This window comes from Elephas maximus, chromosome 3 (genome assembly GCF_024166365.1).
Source record: "Elephas maximus indicus isolate mEleMax1 chromosome 3, mEleMax1 primary haplotype, whole genome shotgun sequence".
NCBI classification, from domain to species: domain Eukaryota; kingdom Metazoa; phylum Chordata; class Mammalia; order Proboscidea; family Elephantidae; genus Elephas; species Elephas maximus.
Genome location: NC_064821.1, coordinates 58,638,970 through 58,648,889, shown reverse-complemented (window position 1 = coordinate 58,648,889; position 9,920 = coordinate 58,638,970). Strand labels below are relative to the sequence as shown.

Genomic DNA, 9,920 nt, shown 5'->3' with positions numbered 1-9,920 from the left:
TGAAGAGGCCCTCTCTCTAGTGAGGCAGCAGGACTCTTAAGAGCCTCACTCCAGATTTTAGGAAGAGGCTGATCCAGACATGGTCCCATGGGAAGGAAGAGCTCACTACTGCCGTCTCCTTCTGTTCTTTGTGGGCCACTCTGCCAACTGCTTCTGGGAGTGACATCAGCCGCCTGTCTTAATGTTCAGTTATGTGGCCACTGCTTAGGCCAGGCCATTTGGGAAGGAGGTGCCTCAGGGACTCTGTTGAAGACCTCCAGAGCCAGGACCTCATGTCCCTCCCCAGGCCCCCTGCCTGGGCAGCCACATGAGGGCCGTGCTCAGCAGCTGAGCCAGAGAGACAAAGGCGATTTGTTACATGAGCCTGGCCGTGGGCCCTGGCAGGCTGGAGCGGTCTGTGCCCGCGTGTATGAGTGCGCTTCGGGTTTGTGTTGGGCAACACCAGGTTTCTGAGGGACTGACGTGGCTCTCGGGAGGGGAGCAGTGCCACCTAGGGTCACCAGCACCAGCTCTGTCAGGTGTTCTCACCTTTGGTTCAGAGCCAGCTCCATCACCTTTTGTGTCACCACAGTCTCCCCCTGTAAAATGGGAATAAGAGAATCTAGCTGGAGCCCTGGTGGTGCAGTGGTTAGGAACTCTCCTGTTCCCCCAGACACCCTTTTAACTCAGTACTGAAGTCATTCCTGAGCTTCACCGTTCAGCCAAAGATTAGACAGGCCTATAAGACAGACAATAATACATCCAGTTCAACCATGTATGTGAGACTAAATGGACATACCACCCCAAGGGCAAAGACGAGAAGGCAGGAGGGGACAGGAAAGCTGGACGAATGGAAATGGGCAACCCAAGTCACAAAACGATATGTGTATCAATTACTTGATGAGAAACTAATTTGCTCTGTAAACATTCACCTAAAGCACGTTAAAAACAACAACAAAATTTCGCTGTTAACCAAAAGGTCAGCAGTTGGAATCCACCAGCCACTCCTTGGAAGCCCTATGGGGCAGTTCTACTCTGTACTATAGGGTCACTATGAATTGACGCGTGGGCAATGGGTTTGTTTTTTTTGTTTGTTTGTTTGAATTTCTAGGGTGGGATGGTTGCGAGGCTTAAAGTGAAATGACTTGCCTGCCCGTGGTCAACAAATAGTAGCTGCTGTTGTTATCAATGAACTCACTTTCAGTCTGCTAAGATTTGCCTTCTTTAAGGAAGCTCCATGTCTCAGGTGGGTCTAAAGGTGTTTAGTGAGTGAGGGTGAAGGACTATGTCTTGGGAACACTCGCTTCTCACGCTGTGAATACAGCAAGCTCATTCCCTCTCGCGAGCCCACTGCCCCCCACTTTCTGGCTATCTCCCCAAGACCATTCCAGGTACATTTTAGCATGAGGGCGTGCTGTTGTGTAACATCCTGGTGGGGTGGGGCCAAGAGGTGTAAATTGGATCAGCTTCGTCTGTCATCTGGGACACAAAGCAAGGATGGGGAGAGGGCAAAGGTGCCGGTGGAAACAGTTGGAATCACAGCTGCCCGCTGTTGGGCTTGCTGTTTCTTGTGGCACAATGGTAGACTGAGCCTTGTTCGTTGTGACACCTCCAGGCAGTGACAGTGTTCACGTGGCACCTTTGGAAGCGGAGTCACCAAAGCTCATTACAAGGTGTTAATTTCCTTTTCTCTGCCCTTCACTTTTTTATTTCTTGTAAAGACCTCAGAGAATTCTGGCACCAGCCCAAACACATCAAGCCTCTTGTTTTCACTGTTTTGGCTTTTCTGGTGTCTCCTCTGGTGGGGTGCTTCCCATTGGCTTTGCCACAGCCCCAAACAAACTGCTGACACAGTAGCTGTGCAGGTCTGAGACAGGCCCCAGGGCAGCGCATTAGGCGGTTCTTGAGCAGGAGTGGAAACTGGTCCCAGGAGAGAGCGACACCTTCCCAAGCCCACGCCTCAGGAAGAACACGGAGGAACACCAGGCAAAAAACAAGTTAACCCCTTTCCTGTCCTGAAGTCTTTTCTGAGCCAGTTGCTTCTTGGTCCCTGCCCTTCTCAACAGGCAGCCCCCGTTGGGGAATTAGGTTGATTCCAGAGTGGCTGCAGCTTTTAAGCCCGTAGAGCCTGCATCCAGCAATAAAGTTGGAGAAGGGATGTCAGTGCCTTTCTTCTAGAATTGCCAAAATGTTTGGCGTTCCTTAATCTTGCATCTGTCCTGGTGCCCAGCTTTCCAGGCTCAATACTGTTAGAGGTTATATGGGAAGCTAGGCGGCCCCCTTTCACCACTAAGCCACCTCCTCAGCTGCTCCTTCCCTACAGCTATATTGAGATACCAGGGGCTGTGCAAGGCTCTTTGCATTTATTTCTGGCATCAACCCTACCAGATAGGTGGTGTTATCCCCACTTTACAGATGAAGAAGCAGTCCCAGTGGAAGTAACTCTTCTGCTAGGCAATCAGGGCTGATGGTCTTACTCAGGTCTGTAGGACACCAAAGGCTTCTCCACCCAACTTCCACTCGTTGCTTCAAGTATTTAGTGTCTGGCTGGTGCTGGGCACTGTAGAAGGTGCTGAGGGCACAGCAGTGGATCACGCAGTCTGTCCCACAGAGCTTTATTCCAGTGAGGGAGCAAGTGAGATGGCCATGCAGGCATGGAGGGAATCGATGCTGTTTTGTGATAGGCGGTCGGGCCAGTACTCCTCTGCACCACCCTACAGCTCTTCTGCCCACGGCCAGCTTGGTCATATACCTCGTCCGTCATTTACAAACTTCACTTGGGCACCTAGCCTGTCTTTGGCTCTCAGGGATTTTGCTGAGTTGACATTGGGACAGTTGCTGCTGCTTTGACCAAGTGCTGATTTCACCAGCCAGGAAGGAGAGATCCTCTCTGCTTTCCAGGCTTCAAACGACAGCCTGGACCTGGCCTGGACCTGGCCACTTCTCACCACCCCTGCAGCTTCATCCAGGCTAGAGTCTCACACCGGGGCCTCCATACTTCCTCTCCCCTCCTCCCTACAGTCTGTTCTCTTCAGCACCCGAAGCGATTGTTATAAGATGTAATTCAGACTGTTACTCCCCTACTCAAGCCTTCAATGGGCCTCTCACATGTAGATTGGAGTCTAAACTCCCTATTACAACCCCACCCCTCGTCCCCTCTGGGCTTCAGCTCTCCCGGCTCCCTGTCATTCAGGATGCTCAGGCCCCACCTACCTCCCTGCCGTCCCCTCTCACTCCAGCCAGGCACAGAGACTTTGCACCTGTGGTCCTTTCACTGGGGAGGCTTTGCCCCCAGATATTTGCCTGGCTCATCGTCCCCCTCTGTCAGCTCTGTGCTCCACCATCATCATCTCAGAGATATAATGGAACCCTCCCGGTCCCTCTGTCCCTCTTATTCTGTGGGAATCTTTCATAGCCCGTACTGCCTCGGTAATTCACTTGTTCATGAATGTGTTTGCTGTTGATTTCCCTAAATCCCAAAACACTAGTGACTTTCTTTTATCTCCTGCTCTATCTCCAGTGCCTAGAACAGAACCCAGCCCAACACAGGCACTTGGTGGTTGAGTGAACGATGGGCCCACAGCAGGATGTCCTCGCCGAGGTGAGCTGAGGGCAGGAACAGTCAGGATCAGCTGGGACTACATCTGGCGACAGGACAGAACTGGGTGGGCCCACAAAGCTCTGTTTCACCATCACCACCACCCCCTCCCCCGCCAGTTACTGGAGCAGACATAGGCCAAGGTTCTAGAACATGCTGCAGCCAGAGTCAGCTCAGACCCAGGTGGGAGTGCCCAGGTCAGAGTCCCCGCTGGGGTTCCTTTACCACACCACATGTGCTTTCCCCTTCTCTGTCACAGAGAACTCTAGAACAGGGCTGGGGTTTTTTTTTTTTTTTTTTTTTTTTGGTTTGTTGGATTTTTTCCCTGGAGCTAGGGCTGATTTCTCAGGCCTTTTCAAACTGGAGCTGTCCCCAGCAGCACCAAGGGGACAGCAGACAGGGACAAGGTAAGTCCTTGGACTGAGTTCCTAGAGTCAGCAGCAGACAGCTACTCCAGGGCAAGGCCAGGACTGAATCCCCCAGCCTCTCAGCCACCTCGACCCTCTTTCTGCCTCAGGACTGACTTCGTCTGTCTTGGCTCAGATGTGGAGGAGGGACTGAACAGTCTCTGAACAGGAAGAGGGTGAGGAAGCTGGTGCTTCATGCGCGGCACCTCATTCACCCATGTAATAGGTGGTACCCCTTTTTACAGAGGGGTAAGTTGAGGTGTTTAGGGGTGTTCGGTCTTAGAAGAAATACAACCAGAATGCTTTTTAGAAGATGTGAAACTTCATCTTGCTTACTTTGAAACACCTTCAGGAAAGACCAATCCTTTGGAAAAGACATCATGTTCTGTAAAGGAGAGGGTCAGCGAAAATAAGGGAAGCCCTCAGCGGATGGGTTGACACAGTAGCCACAACAACGGACTCCAACATACCAATGATCGTGAAGATGGTGCGGGGCCAGGCAACGTTTAGTTCTGTCACAGGTAAAGTCGCCGTGAGTTAGAGCCGACTCCTCAGCAATTAACAACAACTAGGTGCCAAGATGCTAATCACCTGCCTAAGCTTGCACAGCTGAGGAGGGCAGAACAGGCCCAGAGCCCAGATCTGTTTGGCTTCAAAGCCCCCCCGCGTCTTCATCAGAGAAAGTTTGCTGGGGTGGTGAGAACTGGTTGTGCTCGATGCTGGGGCAGGAAGCCGAGGAGGCTGAGGGGGAAAAGGGTGGCTCTGGGAGTGTGACCTAGTTTGCTCGCTGGGGAGACAGCCTCAGCGGCTGTACCTGAGGATGTGGCTAGAACACGTGCATTTCCTGAGACTAAAATGAGCCACGGCCCGAGCTCTGAATCCATAGAGCCGTTCCACCTCAGATGGGTGGGAGGCCGCGTGGCGTGGTGGGTACAAGCGAGGGATCTGGAGACAGACCCGGCTCTGCTGTGGAACATTGGGCACATTTCCTACCCTGTCAGTGTGAGGATTAAGCGAGTGAATGAGGAGAACCTGGCACGTGTGCAGTTAGCGCTGATTGTCAGCGCTTTCCTCTGAACGTGAGAAGGAACTGCAGAGTATCAGAGCGGGAGGGCCCCTGAGGACTCACATCACCTGCCTCCTCAGCTTGTGGGGGTGTCAGGAGGATGCTCGGCCCTGACACACATACGTGCACGTGGCCGGGCACACGCTTCGCATAGCCTCTGCACACAAGTTCAGCTGCTTTGGTGAGGTCTGTGTTTGCTTTCCGGAGTTTATTTCTGCCTCTGCTTCTCTGCATTTCCTGCCCCAGGGGGGCTACTCCCTTTCCTACCATCCTTGTCTGTTGCCCCATCTCGGAACCTGGCCCGGCCTCTGCATGCTGCCAACTCACCCCTTTTGGCCTCCTTGACAAGCCTGGAAAAGCTGAGCAAGGCGTGTTCAGATGCAGAGCCATCTCTCCCTGCTACCGGGGCCTGTGTCGGCCTCCACCCTCAGAGCTTTGGGTTCCAGCCTGGGAGGTTAGGGCCGCCACTGGAATCTGCCCCAGGAGGCTGCCCCCGATCCTGAAGACTCCAGGCTTGTCCCCAGCCACTGGTGGCCAACATCAGCATCCTCACCCTGAGCCCCTTGCTCTGGCTCCAGAGCTTCAAATGTGAACTCTGACCCCTTCACTCTAGGGCTAGGGACAGTGGGGCACAGAGATGAGGCAGGAACTTGCCCGAGGCCCCCTGACTCCCAGGCTGTCTTCCTTTCTCACATCTTGCCCTCTCTATGGACACTTATGGCTCAGGCGGGCACTCCAGGCTCATCACCAAGAGGTTCATGAAGAGCTTCTTCCTGCTTCAGAGAGTTGACCAGAGGAAGTGAATGGGGAGGGAAGGGGACGGATTGGGAGTGAGGAGGGGCTGGACGGCAGCCCTTTCAGGTAGGAAGTGACCAAGGAAGCAGGGAGCATTAAGCACTGGGCTGGTCCTCTGGGCACTTTATCACTAGTTCGCTCTGTCACACTGGGCTGTCAGACTTGCTGAAGACCTCCAGCCCCTGCCAAACTGGTGTTCGGAACAGGCCCTGTATTCCCCAGATAAGGGGGTTTCCTCCTGAGGGAGGGTGGTGTCCTTCCCCCTGCCCACAGCTTCCTGGGACATTGCCAGAGGGTGGGCCAGGCCTTTCTGGAGCAAGAGAGAGGAGTTCCTGGGACAAGAAAATACCGTCAGGAAGTAGCTACAGCCATTCCTTCTGGGGAAAGCAGGGCCAGGGCTGGGTGGGAGCTGGGGTTTACCCTTCGCTGGTCCAGGGCCAGAATTTGCTTTGGCTGACTAGTTTACGGGGAGTAGTGAATGTCTGGGCTCTGAACTCTCACCCGGAGGGGAGTGCCAACCTGGGTGGGTGCCCAGAGCATGGGCAGGAGAGAAGGGGACAGGGGCTTGTTGCTCCTTGGACTCTCCCTCAGGTCCCTCTGCCACGTTTGCCAGATGGCCTTACCACCCTCTCACCCCTGTAGCAGCCTGTCTGGTGTCCATGAGAGCCTCTGCTAGACCACCCTGCCAGGCTGTTCACAGTCAGCCATCTGAGGACCCCCCAACACTCACACTTCTGAGTGCTGTGGAGGTGTACCCCAGCATGCACTGTGCCAGTCACGGCCTCTAGTCCTCGCTGACTCTTGTTCTTTCTGTTTTACAGAGGAGGAATCTGAGGCCCAGAGAAGCAAACTCACTTGCCCGAGGCTGCACAACCTACAAGGGAGGTGCAGCCCCCAGCTATCATTCACCTGGTCCCTGCTCCCCACCCAGGTGGGCACAGATTGGTTAGATCACCAGCTCCCAGCAGGAGGAGGCACAACTTTGGGAGCCCAGGTGCCCACAGTCAGGCAGGCAGCTGCACAAACTGTCACTGTCCCCACTGGGGACGTGCTCTAGGCCAGAGCCTCGGGTGAGAGCAGAGGGAATGCGAGGCCCTGGGAGTAGCTTCAGGCTGGGATCTCAGGCAGGCCCGGCCCCGTGCCAGGGCAGACAGGGCATTTAGGAGGCGGCTTTTGTTTGGGGGGGCCCTGGCCCCAGTCCCGGTCCCATGCCGCTCCCAGCCACTGACCCTTCAAGTGGCAGAGACCTGCTCGTTCATGAGCACAGGGTTACAGCCTTGCCAAGCAGCACTGCGGACAGCGAGACAATCCCACTTTGTTTCTTCCCGGGGCTCCGGAAGTGGAGGCCCGTGTCTTGGCTTTTCACGACTCAGCTTGATTGGGGACACCAATCCTCCCTGTCCCCTCCCAGCAGCCAATGACGGTGGGCACACTGAGGCAGCCCAGGCCAGGCAACAGGCCCCCTGCACACCACAGCTCCTCTCTTCTGGTTCGCTACCTCAGCAGCCCTACGCAGCACCCCTGTGTGTGGAGCTGAATTCAGTACCTGTCAGCCATTTCCCATAGGTTCACAGCTTGGCAAGGTAGACACTATTAGTTCTATTAAAATGAAGGAATAGAGGATCAGAGATGGGGGTTCCTCACCCAAAATTATTAGGTACTTAGATTAGGGTTGCCGGATAACCTTAAAGGTGCCCAGTTAAGTTTGAATTTCAGATAAATGAAAAAAATTTTTTTTTTTTTAGTATAAGTGTAAAATGTAGGGACTACTGGTAGTGACAGCATCGGAATGTGTCTAACTTCAGTGCGGAAAATGCAAATCAAGATCAGCCCGAGGCTGGTCCCCATGAGGTAGAGGTCAGACGTACCTCTACTCTCCGAGCTTTTTACCAGTTCTGACACCAGCCGTCTCTCCCATGGCATGCTGTACTTCTCTTCTGGGGTCAGTTATCCATTGCAATGGCCACACAGAACTCACAGACCATACTTACAGTTAAGTGGCTTATTAAGGAACAGGGTACAACTCAGGATCAGAAACAGGAAGCCTGTAGGCAAAGTCTCCCTTCTTCAGTGCAGGACAGCTCCTCTCAACCCTGCAGGCCTCCTCTCAGCTCCCTGAGGACAGCTCCTCTTGGCCCTGCCATGTGTCTCTGCCAGCTATGCTGCTGGGCCCCTTCTGGACCTCTCACTGTCTTTAGTGTTATAGCCCTTGACCCAGGTTACACCTTTTTTTTTTCTTAAATAATTTTTATTGAGCTTTAAGTGAAAGTTTACAAATCAAGTCAGTCTCTCACACAAAAACTTATATACACCTTGCTACACACTCCCAATTACTCTCCCCCTAATGAGACAGCCCGCTCCCTCCTTCCACTCTCTCTTTTCTTATCCATCTCACCAGCTTCTAACCACCTCTACCCTCTCATCTCCCCTCCAGGCAGAAGATGCCAACATAGTCTCAAGTGTCCACCCGATCTAAGAAGCTCGCCCCTCACCAGCATCCCCCTCCAACCCACCGTCCAGTCCAATCCACGTCTGAAGAGTTGGCCTTGGGAATGGCTCCCGTCCTGGGCCAACAGAAAGCCTGGGGGCCATGACCACCAGGGTCCTTCTAGTCTCAGTCAGACTATTAAGTCTGGTTTTTTCATGAGAATTTGGAGTCTGCATCCCACTGCTCTCCTGCTCCCTCAGAGGTTCTCTGTTGTGTTCCCTATCAGGACAGTCATCAGTTGAAGCAGGGCACCATCTAGTTCTTCTGGTCTCAGGATGAGGTAGTCTCTGGTTCACTTGGTCCTTTCTGTCTCTTAGGCTTGTAATCACCTTATGTCCTTGGTGCCCTTCATTCTCCTTTGATCCAGGTGGGTTGAGACTCATTGATGCATCTTAAATGGTCACTTGCTAGCGTGTAAGACCCCAGATGCCACTCTTCAAAGTGGGATACAGAATGTTTTCTTAATAGATTTTATTATGCCAATTGACTTAGATGTCTCCTGAAACCATGGTCTCCAGACCCCTGCCATGCTGATCTTCAAAGCCTTCAGTTTATTCAGGAAACTGCTTTTGCTTTAAGTCCGGTTGTGCTGACCTCCCCTGTATTGTGTGCTGTCTTTCCCTTCACCTAAAGTATCTACTATCTAATTAGTGAATACCCCTCTCCCACCCTGCCTCCCTCCCCCCTCTCATAACCACAAAAGAATGTTTTCTTCTCACTTTAAACTATTTCTCAAGTTCTTATAATAGTTGTCTTATATAGTATTTGTCCTTTTGCAACTGACTAATTTAACTCAGCCTAATGCCTTCCAGGTTCCTCCATGTTATGAAATGTTTCACAGATTCATAACTGTTCTTTATCAATGCATAGTATTTCCATTGTGTGAATATACCATAATTTATTTATCCATTCATCCATCGATGGGCACCTTGGTTGTTTCCATGTTTTTGCTATTGTAAACAGTGCTGCAAAAAACATGGGTGTGCATATATCTGTTTGTGTAAAGGCTCTTATTTCTCTAGGATATATTCTGAGGAGTGGGATTGCTGAATCGAATGGTAGTTCTATTTCTAGCTTTTTAAGAAAGCACCAAATTGATTTCCAAAGTGGTTGTACCATTTTACATCCCCACCAGCAGTGTATAAGTGTTCCGATCTCTCCACAGCCTCTCCAACATTTATTATTTTTGTTTTTTGGATTAATGCCAGCCTTGTTGGAGTGAGATGAAATCTCATTGTAGTTTTGATTTGCATTTCTCTAATGGCTAATGATCGTGAGCATTTCCTCATGTATGTTAGCTACCTGAATGTCTTCTTTAGTGAAGTGTCTGTTCATACCTTTTGCCCATTTTTTAATTGGGTTATTTGTCTTTTTGTAGTTGAGTTTTTGCAGTATCATATAGATTTTAGAGATCAGATGCTGATCGGAAATGTCATAGCTAAAAACTTTTTCCCAGTCTGTAGGTAGCCTTTTTACTCTTTTGGTGAAGTCTGGATGAGCATAGGTGTTTGATTTTTAGGAGCTCCCAGTTATCTAGTTTTTCTTCTGCATTCTTAATAATATTTTGTATACTGTTTATGCCAGGTA

The 9,920-nt window shown here is 51.6% G+C and overlaps 1 long non-coding RNA gene across 1 annotated transcript; it reads left to right on the top strand.

The window, feature by feature from the left end:
- The first annotated feature begins 5,085 nt into the window (after positions 1 to 5,085).
- LOC126072642 (uncharacterized) lies at positions 5,086 to 8,385 on the top strand. Its single transcript, XR_007516545.1, has 3 exons — positions 5,086 to 5,236; positions 6,667 to 6,776; positions 8,280 to 8,385. It is a non-coding gene; the product is annotated as an uncharacterized LOC126072642 (long non-coding RNA).
- The last annotated feature ends 1,535 nt before the right edge of the window (positions 8,386 to 9,920 follow it).